Genomic DNA, 16,837 nt, shown 5'->3' with positions numbered 1-16,837 from the left:
GAGAATCGGCTTTCGCATTATGCTAATCGCGTCCTCCTTTAGATTTACGTAAACAAATCGGCGAAACGTTTCTTCGAGTTACGAGCGTTAAAGGCTAAGTTTGCAGGCAAAATTTGTGAATTTTATTGCAAAGAAATATTATTTAGAAAAATATTATATTATCTGGCGAAATTTACCTTATTATAAAAATAGACTGGGATCAAAGTTTATCGATCAAAGATCACATTCCGAGTACATATCAATCGCTTCAAGATTACGTCAAAATCATTTCAAGGATCCGGCTAATAGATTCAACTTTTTTTTTTTTTTGCGTTAGATATCTGCAAGAAAATGAACCTCTGCCGCATATCTGGTGACGAAAATAATTTTATATATATATTTTTTTTTAATTTTTTTTTTATACGATTTGAGAGATAAAAATTTCGCGAGCGATAAATTCATGAATGTTGAATTAGCCCGAGAAAAGAGAAAAGAAATCGACTGTCGTAATTTCTTTATGGCGATAATACGTAGATGATGAATATAAAAAATTAACAGGCGAGGTATATAAAAAAAAAAAAAAAAAATCGTAGAGCGAATAGTAAATCGGACGAAGTTGCGAGTTGAAAAATTCGAATGAGACCGATTACCATCAGTTACCATAACGTATGAAAGTATCGTTAGCGTAAGCTGCGGGGACGAGCTCTAACGAGACAAGATTCATTCTAAAACGATACGCTCCAACGCAGCTCGGAGTTAATTACCTTGTGGGGAAGGGGGGGATCTGTCAGAGAGTCGCTCTCACGTGCGTCGCCTTCCCGGTGTCGTCTCGCCGATTTCAAACCACCATCCTCCAACTTGTAGTTCCGTCTGCGGTCTGACGGTCTTCCGGTCTCCCTTTCCTCCACACCGGCTGTCACTGTGTGGCACGCGGTCCGCAGTTAAATATCATCGTTCACCGACGTCGCGCGGTACCAATTGACTGAATCCCGGCGGTGCCCTCGTTATCGCCGTTTGTCTGAAAACCATCCGTTTCTTTCTCTGCGTGTTCTGCGAAGATCTTATTGCGATGGAAAGAGAAAGAGAAAAAGAGAGAGAGATAGAAAAAAGGGAGGGAGGGAGGAAGGGAGAGAAGAAGAGTAAGAAAGAGAGACAGAGTGGCGCGCGTCCGAACCGATTTACCCCCTCATTACTAGCGGTGATGGTTGCACACCGTGCACATGTGCGTACGCATGCATCCACCCTCCCTTTCTCTCTCTCTCTCTCTATCTCTCCTCCTCTCGCTCGCTCACCCGCGCGTGCATTCAACATACGCGTGGACATCGCTTTTTCTCCTCTCTTTCTCTCTTGTTTCCTCCCAAGGCACATATACATGCATGTATTCATACGCACATACGTGTGCGTGCGCGCGCGAGACATACCCGCACTTAAATACGCGCACGTTGCCACGAGCTCCACTGCACCGCGATCGTCGAAAAGCGGAATCTCTTCTTGCGCGCGAAGGGCGCACCGGCCAAAAACCTTGGCACTCGCGGATAGAACGAAAGATCTTGTCTCGCTCCCTCTCTCTCGGTTTCTTTCCGCCCGCCGGCCTGGTTTCAGCCGCGAAATACAAAATACGACCGCGAGACGGGACGATAATGATCGACGACACGGGTGGATGTCCGAACCGGGATGAACGTACCTAGCACGTGTGCCAGCACCAATCGGCGGTCGAGAGAGGGTGACACGTCCGTCCTTACACCCCGCGAGCGAAACAACGATCCCCGGTACAAGTTCGAGGTCGGATGGACGTGGGCACGATAGGCATAATCACTGTCGCGGCATCGCGCGCGCGGGGAACAGCTGCCAATTCGCGACGGCGACCGGCGGCTGCCGGCTCGAGAGTTGAAAAGCGAGATGAAGCGTGGTGGCAAATTGCAAATAAAAAAAAAAGAAAAATACGTGGAGGAAAAAAGGAAGAGAGGGAGAGTGATAGAAGGAGAGAAAAAAAAAGAGAGAGAGAGAGAGAGAAAGGAAGGAATGAGAGAAGGGAAACAGAGGGAACGAGGAGGAGCCGGAAGAAAAAAAGGAGAAGAAACGTGCGTAACGTAAACCGGCGCGTTACAGTGACACCACGAGCCGACGAAGCACCAAGTACGGGCTGCTGTTCCCGAGCCTGGTTAGGACTAGCATGCGGGGGGAAGGCTCCCGCTTTGCCCGCCGTTATTCTTTATCGGAGCATGAGACATCTGTCGTAATAAGTGCGGACTAAAAAATAGTGCGTACGCAGAGAGAGAGAGCGTGAGAGTTAAAGGCGCGCGAGAACGAGAGAACCGTCCACCAGGCGCCATGGTGGGAGAGGTTGATGCTTGCGGCCGCGGCGGCTGTTTCTCTCCCCGTGTACCCCGCAATCTTGGTCTCTTCCCTCTGCCGCACTCTTTCTTTCTCTTTTTCTCTCCCGCCGCCGGCGCGGGCTCTCTACCCCGCCGTAATCAGTTCATGAGACGAAAATGCGCGTAGCCGCCGCGAGCCGAGTCTGCCCACGAGAGCTGTAAAAATGTTGGATGCGCTCGAGAGGCGCGAGAGAAAGATTCCCCCTTCGTCGGATTTTGCGGAGGCCCACAGAGAACCCGACGGTCTCTTTGGATCAGATTAGATTTATATAATATGTATATTGCGCTCGTCTCAACCATAATTCGACTTTGAATGTTCGATTTCGCACTCGCGAACGGTGGGAGGAAAGAGACGGCTGGAATTTAAATATCTGAATCGTCTCGGAGTAACGTGTCGCGCGCGCGATCGGGCCGCCTGGCTCCGGATGTTCCGTAACAGAAGAGGAACGAAACCGTAAAATGGTTCCTGTACATGTTTCGACTGAAGATCGATAAACGGGATCCGCTCCGCCGTTTCCCCGATAATTATGTACCCCTCGTTCGTTAACATTAACGAAGCAAAAACGCGTTGACTCGCTCGCTCGCTCGCGGATGCGCGGGCGAGTTACGTATCCTTGCCGCGGCACGCGCGCCGTCCTGCTCCTGCTAAAACTCGACAGTAGCACCCAAAGCTATTACCCCTCCTCTCTCTTTCTCTCTCTTTCTGCCGCGAGCCGTGCACCACCGTAGGCGACCCCACTCGATTCGCCCCTCAAAAAATCATTACGCCCTTCCACGGGCTGCGCATGAACGCGGTTTTAATTCGCTACTAGAAAAGTAAAATGTAAACGGTGGTGGGCTCGAGGGCCCGTCAAGGGGCGGGTGGTGGCTGGTGGCGGGCTTCGGGAGGATGAGAAAAAGGCGGATAGAGAGCGCGAGAGAGTCGCGGGGGTCGCGCGGAGGTACGGGCGGGGGAGGAGGGAAAACGGCGGCGGACGGCACGACGGTCTGGTGGAGGCGGCGACGGTACGAGGGGGGTTGGTTGGGTGGTCGGGTGGCTGCCGGACGACGGGGTGGGAGACGAAGTTTCGCGGACGTGGTCGAGGACGAGGCGAGCGAGTGTACGAGGAATGAAGCGACTGCGAGAGCGCGACGTAGGACAGATCCTTTTTCCTCCGACTAGCGACTAGCAAGAGGAGGAATATGACGGCGGGAGAGGATGGGGCGCGGTAGAGAGATGGAGGGGTTGCAGGTGGAGGCAAGAGGAGGATATACTGCGCCCCTACTTCTCTAGGGGTTCCATTGTAATATTTATTGATTGGATTCCTAGGAGCCCAGGCTGTGAGGGCTGTGGCACCTATGCTTGGACTAGATTGCGTATGAACGCTTACGACGTTTCTCGACGATCAAGAGACCCACCACTTTTTTTTATCGAGCTTTTTTCCTTCGACTCTTCTACTTTTTTTTTTTTTTTTTTTTTCTCTGCGCGTTACCTATCGACATTCTCCTTCGTCTCTCTTTCTCTCTCTCTCTTTCTTTTTGTGGTCCACGTGGTCGCAGATTTGCGCAAATGTCTGTAACACGTTTCGAGCAGCACGTGTCCTTGTGCTATTGCGAAAAATCACAGGAGATGAATTATATAATATGAATAATAAACATTGAGAAATTTTGATCCTAAATGAAGCAATCGTTGAAGAGAATTAAATTATATCTTTCTGCGAATATCTTGTTAATGAATAAATAATTATATTACGCGATTCAAGGAGAACAGTTTAGAGATCAGAAAATATTAATTTGATTATAAATTATATATTCGCGGCAGAGAAATTCCTTTATGTTGGCGATTGGCAATTTGAAAACGATATTTCGAAGAGAATACGGATTACGAAAGTTACAGCTTCAAGTTTAACTCTACCTATGTTTTCGCAACAAAATATTTGCGCAAAATTTACCGAAACGAGTTTCACGGGAAGAATTTAACTTGTCCTCGTTTCGCCCTAAAAGTTATTTCGGCGCATAGACCGATGCAAAATCCGTCAACCCGTTTAGTAACACTTTGACTTGAGCGTACGAGCATCAAATTGCATATATTAGAAATGCAAACTTGCCAGGGTCATAACATTATCGTTCCCCGACGACGAGACGCGAAAATACACGTATGCATAGGACGTATAGCAGAAACGACGGAACTTACTTTCACTGGCCTTCCGTACACGCATTCGATGGTTTCGCGTATACATAGAACGGCTAGTTCGATCACGTGACGGTGCGCCTCGCGTCTGCATCAACGAGAGAAGCAGCAGGTGTCCAAAAGCAGAGGTGACCACACCACGGGCGAGAAGGAGAAAGAGAGTGATAGAGCACTGCGTCGTGTGGGTTTGTACGTGTAAATGCGTGTACCGCAAGAGAGAAAGAGAGAGAGAGCGAGAGTGGAGAACGCAGACGGAGAACGCGCGCGAGCGCTGCGGAACTGGTAATCCTTGATCTTATGTGACGTAATAAATCCTCACCGAATACGGGAGTTGCGTTAAATGCAGAATATCTCACGGATTCGTGAAGCCAACTCCGAGGAACATCGCGGGAAAGATTTATAACCGCGCGTAATTGATTTTAATGAGCGCCTCTCGCAGATTTGGCGAATTTTCAAGGATATTCACAAAAGCGACTGCACATATATATTTTTATATATGTGGAGAGCGAGCAGCTATGATGCACGTGCGAGCTTACGAATTGTTAACACAACCGTGCGTAATTGACTTTGGCGAACGTTTCGCGTTGGCACGGAGATAACGATAAAAAAAAAATTTTTTTAAACACAACTGTTTAATATATATACTTGACACTCTTGATTCTTATTAAATTCGCACGTAGTTCGTAAATCAAAAGTTTCAAAATCACGGAGCTAGTGTCACTAGAAAATTATTGACCAATAATTTTACGGTCTTCTTTCTTTTTTTTTTTTATTATAATACAGCGTAAAATGTACTTTTATTCGGACACGTCGTGCGCTGTTATAGAATCGGGAAGAAACCGCTTTGTGACGTGGCATTGTACGCGTTCGAGTGCTCGAATTGCAACCAGAGGCGTCTACGTCACGTAATCGTTCAAACCGACCTTTTCCTACCTTCTCCGGTACGCACGGACGAATCTCCGTCGTTCGCATTTTGCCGTCTCCTTGCCATTGCAAGTATATGACGACACGTATACGTGGTTATTTCACCAAGAAAATAAAATGCTGCACTCAAACAATAGAAAACATGGGGTAAAACGTAGATACGAAAAGAAGATAAAAATCGATTTTTTATTAGACCCTGAAAGTTTGATATTTAAAATCGTTACGTGTCGTACAGGGAATCGATATAACAGGCATATTATTGAAATAATACTAGGTCTATTATAATTATTCCGCGCGCGTGACATATTCTTCATTTAGAATGGAATCTATTCTCGCACGACCTTCTTTTCTGTTTAAAATTATCTAAATAACATATTAACTTTACGCCTCGTTTAAAGCCTGGCAATTTTATTAAAACACGTCACTCTCGATAAAAAAAGACTAATTAGGAGTTTCAAGAAATACATGATATTCCTCAGTCGTTGATATAAGAGCAGATAGTCGATCACCACTTTCGTCTGCATGTCGTTTATTAGTCGCAGGTTGCCAAAAAAAAAAAAAAAAAACAGCTATTCGCAAGGGTGTCATTTAATTACGATAGACAACGCGCTAATGAGCGCGGCGTACCAAGCGGCACGGAGGCCAAAATTACCTCCTTCCTCCCCCGCCCAGTGGCTTGGAAACGTCGTTAGCGCTACGCACCTGTCGGTTAAAGTGCCGCCTACCAACGCGAGACCGGCGTTTTCCGGGATTCGCGGTGATCGAAGGCAACTGTACACGGCGATAAATCGCCCTGTTTAGGGAAGCGACGCGGCAGCTCGGTCCTAAATGCACTTTGCACACGCGAAGTAACAAAAGGCGAAAGAGAGGTACCGAGGGGAAAGAGGAGACGGCATACGTTTGATCGCTACGTACGTATTTTCCCTATTCTTCAGGCTATCCTTTTCTGGTCTCCGGCTCGTTTCGGCCCGACTGCTCTCTCACCGCGACCCTCGTCTCCTCCCTACGCGTCTCTCTCTATCTGTCTCTCTTTCCTCCACCGTGGTCCCCTCTGCGCGAACCGGTACCCTTTCCTCTTCCCCTGCACTCGCAAACATTTGGTGGCCGTTGACCTCAAACGGGCTAATCCGTCGACAGCCAAACAACCAATTATTTCTCTTCAACGGTACGCTTCGCCACGGCCGGCTGACATAGCGCTAAACGTGGGAATGCCTGAGATATTTCCTCGACGGAATCAGGTGAAAAAACCTTGTTCGATTGCATCGACGACGATGCACGACGCTCCGGCTTCGATTAACATAAATTTTGTTTCTCATTTCCTGGCGGTAACATATAGTTTGAAAAAAAATTCCACTCGCAATTAAGCGTAATCTAATACAAATTATTATAGCACGTGTCCGATCATACGTGCGTGGATATATTACAGGCATTTTATTTTATTTTATTTTATTTTATTTTATTTTTTTTACGATAATTGTTCTATTAGAAAAAAAATTTTTTTTTTGCGGTATCGATGACACGACAAAATCGACTTCGTGCAGCGGGTTTTATTTTACTTTTTTTTTTTTTTTATACACTGTTTTTGACGGTATGGAAAGGGCCCGTGTCGAGAACCTTTTACCCCGTCTGACCAATACTAGATACGCGCTACTTCATACGAGACTAGTGCCGTTGTATCTCGCGTTTATTCCTACGCTATTTTCTACTACTACGGTTTTGCCGTTCCGAGCAAGCGGTGGCTTGAAACCGGCGCGGCACGGATGAATCTGGATTTCGAGAAATCGCAGGCAAAAATTAATTTTTATTTTTAGACCGACGACGATAAAGCCGCGAGCATAATTGGCACAGCGAGCATCTTCTTGCATCTATAAATCGAACCTGCCGAAATTACAACGGTATATAAGTAGCTGTATATTCGTGGCTAAAAACCGCCACAGAACTTTCTGTCGGTTATTCTCAATTTTCTAGATACAAACGCTCGCTAAAAAGCCAAGTTTTTTTTACCGTGCGAGAGCGGCATTTATTTATTTTATTTATTTTATTTTTTTTTTACGGTAGATCAAACGCGGCATTATCACGTTTAATGGATTAGGAATTAACGTTGGATTGTCAATTGAATTTTCGCAGTCGCATGGCAAAGTTTTGCCATGTCGATGGAATTTGTTCCATCGCGTGGAGAAGTGATTTGAACGCAGGACAACGCCTGCGTCCGAATGCATTTATCTAGTCCAACAGGTTCCGCCAGGCGTCCGCGGTACGAGCGTGCAACAGATAAACGCGGGATTTCTCGATGGTCGAAAAGAAGACGCGTTTGAACAAGAATCCCACTTTTTCTGTTTTTAGCGTTCGAATACCTACCTCGCGGAAAATCGACGGCGATGAGAACTGATTCGCGAAACAATCCGTTTATCGATTATCGATCTCCCAAATCGTTTTTCCCTCGCGTCCGTCTCGGGCCGACCCAATTCCCGACGATATTCCGTACGATTAATTGAGGCGCGATGATCCACGAATATTTTCGTCGGCGCTTAAAAATACTGAAAACAGGTCAGCGGCTATATTTTTAATTGTAGCGCAGACAGTCGGCTGCATCGAGTTTGCATCGCGGGACACACACGGGCGTACTGATGTGTGTGTATATATATATCTACATGTTTACAGTGCTGGTTAAAAACGGATCGTAGTAAAGAATTGAGGATGCGCCGCTGGCATTTTTTAGACGAGCGCGCTTTCAACGTCGACCGTGATATCGCTTTGCACCCAATACGCTTCTTCTGGCTTCGAAACAGATATATAACCAGTTTCTTTTTTTTTTCTTTTTTCTTATATTTTTTTTTTTTTTTTTTTTGCAAAGACTAGACACACCTGTAACAATTCTTTTACGCACTTGCGAGCATGGGATCATACGCGTGACGCGCTAAGCCAGTTACAAGATAAAAAAGTCACATCTCGAGCGAATGTATTTATTTAAAATAGGATTACAGATACAAAAAAATTCTCAGCCTTTCAAATCGGTTTCTAAACCCAAAATTTTTCGGAATCTTAATTACACAGACATCATCACTTGAAGTTCAAAAAAGTTAATTTTCTAATCGGGATATTTATCTGAAAGACAATTCACTGTGTAAAAGTGAAATTTATCGGCTATCGAAAAAAATATCGATATAGAACCGTCGAAATGACAGCCTCAGTGCGCTTGTTTTAACTGGCCGTATTAATTTCCGATATGGGACACGTAAAAAAAAAAAAAAAAAAAATGCCTAATATCACGATATGTGAAAAATTGCAAGCTTGCAGGGAAAAAAGTGGCTCGTGCTTTTTGCAAGCGCTTTATTTTTCCTCGCTCGAAATATTCAAAAATCTGCACTTCCACCATCGAAATAGCTCTCGATTTTTTAACGCAGGACCGTGACCTTGTACCAATATTCCGAATAAAGCGTCGCCGGTATTTTACGGCATTAGAAGCAGGGAGCGATATTTCTAAGCGATTAAAATTTCAATGAATCTTCAGTTTCACAGTCGATCGAGTCATCATCGTGCGGTACAATTACGATGACCGCGAAAGAAATATCGTATGACATACAATAACCGCGTAAAGTGTCGTCGATAGCAATACGGTGCGACTCGATGCTACGACGAAGCTCTGCGATATCTGTAGAAAGAAAAATCGGGGCCGCGAGTTTTCCTTCTCTTTTTTTTTTCTTCTTCTTTTTTTCGTTACGGGCAGCCTATTTCTGGGGTCCGCCTAATTCATACGCCCGGGACACACTCTAGCGACGCAATATAAACGCACACCCGCGCTCGCAGCCGCGTGCACATTTCTTCTCTTTTTTTTTTTTTTCCTGCGTCCGCGGATGTAAGCGCGCGCGTGTGCGTGTGCACGAAACAAAGAGCCGTCCAAAGGAAGGAACCTCATGCCCGGCTCCCGGCACGCATAAATACCCAGGCCGCGCGAGCGCATATACCCTCCTCGCGGTAACTCGTTCTCGCCGCCGGATTCTCGGATATGATTCGTCACGATCAGCTGACGTGCGCATTTCAAGTGGCTTAAATAAAGTGACGCTCTTTCTCGACTCGCTTTCACAATGGGCCGCCGCATCGCGCTCGCATTTTTTTTCGACCTCTTTCCGAGCCGGCTGCAATCGCAAGCACTCCGTCGTGCCACGTTTTGCCATCCGCGGCGTCACTCCACCCTTTTTTCCGCCCTCTTCTACGTTTTAGAATCGTGACTTTTCAAATTTACAATCGAGGAAATAATGCCAATTGCTATCGCGTGAGATAAGTTTGATAATATGATAACCGTTGAGATTGGCTGCAATTTTAATATCGATGTGCCGCGATAGCGCAATTACGTATTGAAGTTCTCACGATTTTTATGAAAATCGCGACGGAGGAAACATAAAGATAATAATTCCCCGAGACAATTATATAAAATAATTAGGACGTTTAATTACCTTAGCGTGAAATTAAGTTTCTGCAAGATTCTCGCGGCAATAGGAAATTTCTAAAAATGTAGTAACTACCGAAAGCAGCGGCACGAGAGAGATCGATACTGTTCTGTGATACCGCCGCGGAAAGGATTAATATTTAATCTATTCACGTATCCGTGGATTATTTCTGAGCGAGAAATAACATAGCTAATATTTTACGATAGGAACATAATAAAATAATCTCAAATAGCTCTCCTCTCTTTCTCTCCCTCCCTTTCTCTCTCTTCCTCCCTCGCTTTCTCTCTGCTTTCTTCCTACAGTTCGCACACGGTACGCTTTTTTTTTTTTCTCTTTTCGTTTACATATAAAAATATACGTGGTACACGCACATACATACGCATCGACGTATGATCAAAATGGTATTCGTTACAACCGGCGCCGAGTCGTTTCCAAGTTTTTCTCGTACGCAGTCGTGAGAGTTTTGTAAGGCGCGATTTGTTAAATCTCGCACCTGCGACCTTCCTCTTGCCAAGGTACGCGTCACAGAGTCGACCGTGCGAATTTTAACGCGCAGCATGCAAAACGTGGCCGCATAATCACCGCGCACCTGAATTCACGCGCAACACATATAATAGAGTGCATACATATGTACGCTATTGAATCGCGCGTCTTGTATCGATGCGCGCGGGAATTTATTCGATTGACTTGCGCTGCCCGGCCGCTGAATGAATTCGCTTTGTTAATTTTATCGAGCTCGCGCGCTCTTATCCACGCCTGTTCCGCGGCCGCGCTCTCCGCCTCTATCGCTCTTTCGGTCTCTCGCATCGATCGCTATCGATCGTCGAGCACAGAGACGCAGGCGTTCCGCGCATTTAGAAATGTTTAAATTTAATAGGATACGCGATGTGTATCGCGCGATAATCTTCTCAAGTGTATCCGTGGCTCGGGCATCAGTTTATCGCGTGTAATGCTAAAACGGGTTCCCGCGGAAATAAACCAGCGCGAGAGCGCGTTTGCGCTAGCTACGTTGATAAATCAACACGCCCAATATAACAAGTCATGCAAATGACATGTAAAATGTATGAAAAGGAAATGCGCGGCTGCTACTGTTTTCGCGCACAATCGGCGCGAGTATTTATTTTATTTTATTTATTTATTAATTTATCTTTTTTTTTTTTTTCCCTATGCCGAGAGATATCGTTGCCCGCCTAACGTGAAGATTAAATTATTAGCGTCGGAAATATCCGCGACCATATCGAAGCGCCGTAACTGACGTGTCAGGTCGGTGTCTGTAATGTGAACGATTTCCCAACCGAGACGCATTCGTTCCGTGCGTCGCGTCCGTTGCGCCTAAATAACGCTCGGCTTGTCGGGGTCTAATTTCGCAGATAACGCGCGAGTCGTCGTGAACGTAATCTAGTTACTAGGCGTATAATCTAATCGACCGATTCGTATTATGTGTATGCATACCTGCACGTACAAACTACACTTCTATTCGTAGAATCGCGCTAGCCCCAGCGCGATAAACTCAGTTTACCTTTTAACGTTACGAAGCCGAGCCGCGATACGTTACGTAACTATCTCTCTAGCCTAGCCTCGCACATTAATTCGGCTATCAGTATTTGTTATGTTAATCTTTCTATATGCGCGCGATAACGCTCTCTGCCGTCCACTACATTTTTGACGATTCTGCGAAATATGATTTGCAATAAAAAAAGATGTGCCCCCGGCAGCTGATGTGATAGGTGGGAAGCGTGTTCTAATATGTACAGTGTAATTGAATAATAATACCCCCGGCGAGTCTTCATTCCGAGATCATCTCTCCTTTGCAATTTGATCAGCTCTTCATCTCATATCGGAGCTCTTAATTTTTTACGATTCTGTCTCTTCTTTCTGACGATTCGAGAAATACAACAATTATTCATTTACGTTTTAAACAGATTACATCTTGAAATATGTTCTTCTTTAAAGGTTTACATACATATATATATATCTTTTTTTTTCTCTCTGTTCAGAAGATGTTTCCGATATCGTATTACGTTGTATTTTATTATTTCGCGATACGATTATTTTACGGAGTTTTGTAAAACTGCATTTTCTCGTATCCCCCCAAATCTCGCCGAGATATTTCAATTTCCATTTCGAGCCGCGTTAGAAAGCAAGCACGGAGAGATCGGGACACGGCCATTTTACGGCGCCCGACAATTCTTGGAGCGGAGAATCGAAGGACTGAAGGAGCAAAGAGGAACGGGAATAACGGGTGAGATTCAGCGTCCGTTATGGTTCAAGGAGAGCACACCGTTACCGGATACATCCCTTTTCTCTCGTGCAGGTGCTTCCAAGAAAATTAACTGGCCGTCGCCGCACTAATTGCCTCGACGTATTAATGTTACCGTGCAAATATGCGATCAGACAAACTGTATTATAAATTAATAAGGGCTAGCGGTCATTTTGATAATAAGTGGGTTACACTGCACGATCGTGTGCAAAAGATTTTAATTACGTCAATAAACCGCCGGCACTCTAAGTACGCGGGAAAATAAAAATTTGTAGCTGTAGGATTTAGCGGTATTTAAGGAAAGGCGTGATTAACAAAAACTTAATAAAAGTGTAATAAAAAAAAAAAAGAAAAAAAAGGTAGCAACACGCGGCGAGATATATTAAAGAAACTAGATAATTCGCGAGCTCAAAAATAAAATTTATTTATTTCGCGAAAGCTCCAAGAAGCGAATAACCGACTTTAAAGAATTAAAATTTGCAGGTAGCACGAGCGTGTGACTCATATATGTATTCATGTAAGAAGATTTCACGAGTAAAGAAAAAGGGGGAAAAAAAAATAGAAGCAGAAAAGTTGGGCGCAACAGTAACCTGCCGCGATTCTTACGATCTTCCTCTTCTAATCGGATTTACCGAATTCTTATGGTTCTCATAATCGGATAGAGTCATAATTGCGAAGAAGAGAGGAAAGAGAGGCGGAAAGAGGGGGAGGCGCGCGCCGCATTCGTTATCATGTGTGCCGTCGTAAATCGCGCGTTGAATTTGTTCGCGCGAGCTAAAGTTGCCGGGCGCGAGTTGACGCGATATCAGCCTCCTAACGTGCGACGGGTTCGTGGATACAATACAATTCTTCGCGGCTGACGAAACCACCGGCTGACAAAGGGAGATTAGATGGATGCGAGTCGTAGTTTCGTCCGAGGCCATCCTTGAGAATCCGTCGCTAAATACGTTGCGTGCGAAAAACTTCTATCGGCTATACATCGCACGTGCGCTTGTACGAAGAGCGCATACGTAGCGAATGCACGCGGCGGCAAAACTTCAACAATGTACGCGTCGTCATCGAGACGTTTCTTTTTTTCTCTCTTATTTTTTATCTTTAAAAAATTTTTTTTTCTCTCTTATTTTTTATCTTTTAAAATTTTTTTTTTTTTTTTTTTATAGTGCCAGAACTCTTCTCCCACTCTATAGTCTCCTCTCGCGGCCCGTTTCCTCGTTTTTATCGCCCGCCGCGTTCCGTTCGCTCCCTCGCGATTTTTTCTCTCTCCTCTGTCTCTAACAGCGATGTGTACTCGCAAGATCTATTTATACCTAGGTCCACTCGTGTTTTCAACTTGCTGCACGGCCGTGCAACAAGCTTAACCTGCGGTTTCTCGTAAAAATAGGAATACTGGCGGGCGGGTCGGACGCACACCGAGGAGGAAACGCGAATTTGAAGAAACTCCCGCGTGGCAGACACAGGTGCGTGTACGAAATATCGTCTACGAATAGCAATTGTACGTCTCTTAATATTTATATCGCCCGTTTAATATTTGCAACACGTGGTCCCTCTCGACTGTCGTGCATCGTAAACGCGTAAAAAACAGAGGAAACATACATGTACGTATATATATACTACATATGTGTACGTAATATATGTAGAAAGAAAAATAAATGTATGTATGGACATGCGAAACGCGCGCGCGAAATATCGTGCGTAAACTCGCGGGTGCTGAAAATCCTGCGCTTAAAAAAAAAAAAAAGGGGAAAAAAAAGCGTAATCGCCCGCGGTTAGTGAACAAAAAAAAAATATAAAATAGCTTTCTCTCTCTTTCTTTCCTCTTTCACTCCGTGCGCGCGCACGCGACGCGGTAACGTGACGAAATCGGGTATGTAAAAAAAACACACAAAAAAAAAAAAGAAAAAAAGGAAACGAGGAAAAAACGATTACTCCCACGCGGCGGGAGCTTCGTGCCAGACGAGGCGTGGTGCGGCGTGGAAAACGAGAGTGAACGCGTAGAGTCGAGCGCGTACGCGCGACGCGGCGCGGAGCGGAGCGGAGCGGCGTGGCGCGACGCGGCGGCGACCGTGGCACGGTCGCGGCACGGCCCCGGAGCGACGTACGGTACGACACAAACGGACCTCTCGCGGCACGGAAAGTACGAGCGAGGCGAGCGAACGAGCGAGTGAGTGAGCGGTTGGATTACGTCATGTGCCAGGCACTCTCTAACGTCTGGCATTATCTTCGTCTAGCGCGAGTCTAGCCGCGCCAGTCTAAACGGTACTAACGCCACGCCGCCGCTGTCGCCGCCGCCACCCGTCACCTTTGCCTCGTCTGGCATACATAGGCAAGGGCATGCGAGACACGTCACCGTATGTGGACTCATGAAAGGACACAGCCGCGTATTCTAGCGCTAACTAGGTGTTCAACGACACGCACACGGGCTCGAATCCACGAACACGCGTGTACGCTTTCGCTTGTTCGCTCGACTTGCTCGCTCGCTCGCTGGTGTTGGGGCATGTGCACGCATCGCATCGTCACGAATACGCACATCTACACGCGTATTTGCATGCGTCCCGCTATATGACTCGCGCGACAGATACATACAAGCGTTTGTCTTCTTTTTCTTTCTCTCTCTCATTCTCGCTCGGTCATTCTCTCTTTTTCTTTCGCACTCTTTTTCGCCCTCACCTCCTCTCCCCCTCAATCGCTCCTTCTTCCTCTTTCGCTCTCACCCTTGCGTGCTCTCTTCGTCTAACCTTCTCTGATTCCCTGCCTCCTGTCCGCCCCCTTTAAGTACCCCCTCCCGAAATTTTTTTACTCTTTCATTCTCTCTCGCTTTTTCGTTCGTTTCCCTCTCCTTTTCTATACCCTCGTCTCACTCTGCCCCATTACCTCCCTCTCTGTCTCCCCCAAACTTCTTCCTCTGTCTCTAGCGACCGCGTACACGGTGGAAGCCCGCACAAGCGGCCGAAGGCCACCGTTCTCAGCTGTGGACGTACCTTGATCGTCGAGCGAGAAGTGAAGTGTGGTCCTTCTTTGCCCGGCGTCCTTGTCGTCGGTGCTGAGCCCCGTGGTTTCTGCCGTTGCTGATGCGACGAAGATGACGATCGAACGATTCGGCGAAGCGAACGTCCGTCCACCGACTTCGGCCGAGTTTTTTCTTCCAGTCGTGTTGCCAAAATATCGCCCGAATATAGAATGATGCCTTTTATATTACTCGCTCGTTTTTTATTCTCGCGTTTGCTTCCTCCGGTCACCTTGCTTTCAGTCTTCGAATCGCTGCCGGCTGATCTCTATCGTATTCCACGCCGTCTTATCCAGCTGGCGGAAATTGTACGAAATCGCACGTGGAATCTCCGACGAACGAGCGGACCGTTAGCGAACGTATAACAACGTACGGGACAGTTGCACGTTTCATTGGCGAATCCCAATAATCGGACTCAGACCGGAGGTCTTTCCCGTCAGATTTCTCACAGTCGTCTTCACAAAGATCACCCCCTCTAGATCGCCGAAGACACGAATCTCGGAAGCACGCGAAAATCGCGTAACGGAAAAAACAAAAAAAAATCTCCGATCGTTTCCAGCCGCTAGCTCTTTATCATTCTTCCTTCCTCCTTGCAGCTTGTCCTCTTGAATCGACGTGGCGCACTTTGCTCTTCGTGTTCTTCGTCCACTCTCCGTTACAAGATTCTCCTCGGATCCGCCGATCAATCGAATAATTTTTTTAAAGAAAAAAAAAAAACGTCAAGCGAGATTTAATAGCGCGAGTATCATGGCAATCACTCACACCGAGTATATCTCTTTTCAGGGAAGTCGCCTTCCTTTCCCTCTTCTTCTCGTGTAGAACGCGCGTAACTGGATCACCGTAACGCGTACTCACACTGCTTTTCCGTCTGGTCCTTCGTGACGTCGGTATAACTCGAGGAAACGCGCACTTAATCTTTCTCTCTCTGTGTTTTTTTTTTATTATTATTATTTTATTTTTTTTTTTCCTTTCTTGACGACACTCCGTTGGACACCCCGAATTAATTTACTCTTTCGAAACGCGCGCAATAACGGGGAAAAGCGAGGAAAAAGGGGGGAAAAAAAGTAGAAGAATTCGGCGGAGGGTGAATGAAATTGATAACACCTTGTGCGTAACACGCGCCGCGGGATCGTGGAACGATACGCGACAGGGAGAGAGAGAGAAAGAGAGCAAACGGGCGATGACAATTGTCGGCTGCGCGGATTTCGAGAATGTCCTGTACGCGTATGATCTTGCGCGCCGGTTGAACGTCGAGGACCGAAGGACCCAGCTGCTCTCCTCGCCGCTTCTTTGGGACACACACCGGGGGACTACCTAGTCGTAGAGTGATTGGGAACGCGACTGGCCAAAGCACTTGATTCGCGCGCGGTTCGGTTTGCCCGTTGCTGCGCCTCTCCCGTGCAGTTTTTTCGGCAGTCCTGTGGTATGCGTGCGCGCGCGGCGTGTATGTATGCGTGCCGAATGCCCACGAGCGCGCGCCCGCGCGCGTGTTGTACGCTACTCTTTTTCCGTCTTTTTCTCTCTCGCCCTCTTTCTCTCTTTTCGGTCCCTCCGTCTCGCCCCCTCTTTCGGTTTTTCTCTCTCTCTAACTGCACGAAGAGCTCTTTTTCGCGTTCCTTCCCTCCGCGCCGTTCTTCCTATCCCTCTCTCGCTTTCCTCGTTTTTAATACACGAGCG

At 46.5% G+C, this 16,837-nt stretch overlaps 1 protein-coding gene across 15 annotated transcripts in view; it reads right to left on the bottom strand.

The window, feature by feature from the left end:
* The window catches only part of Br (broad-complex core protein), a 67,813-nt gene extending 51,942 nt beyond the window's left edge, over nt 1-15,871 (bottom strand). For 11 of the 15 annotated variants that reach the window (XM_070666796.1, XM_070666798.1, XM_070666792.1 and 8 more), the window contains exons 1-2: nt 1,401-2,131; nt 744-997 (exon numbers count right to left, since the gene is read on the bottom strand). The gene's annotated coding sequence lies outside the window, so the exon portion shown is untranslated. Of the gene's footprint in view, nt 1-743; nt 998-1,371; nt 2,132-15,134 lie in introns of those variants that run through there. The other 4 variants (XM_070666785.1, XM_070666786.1, XM_070666787.1 and 1 more) reach the window with 4 other exon arrangements.
* Between the last annotated feature and the right edge of the window lie 966 nt (nt 15,872-16,837).

This window comes from Cardiocondyla obscurior, linkage group LG15, assembly GCF_019399895.1.
Source record: "Cardiocondyla obscurior isolate alpha-2009 linkage group LG15, Cobs3.1, whole genome shotgun sequence".
NCBI lineage: Eukaryota > Metazoa > Arthropoda > Insecta > Hymenoptera > Formicidae > Cardiocondyla > Cardiocondyla obscurior.
Note: the sequence above shows the minus strand (reverse complement) of the source record. Positions and strands in the feature narration are given on the sequence as shown.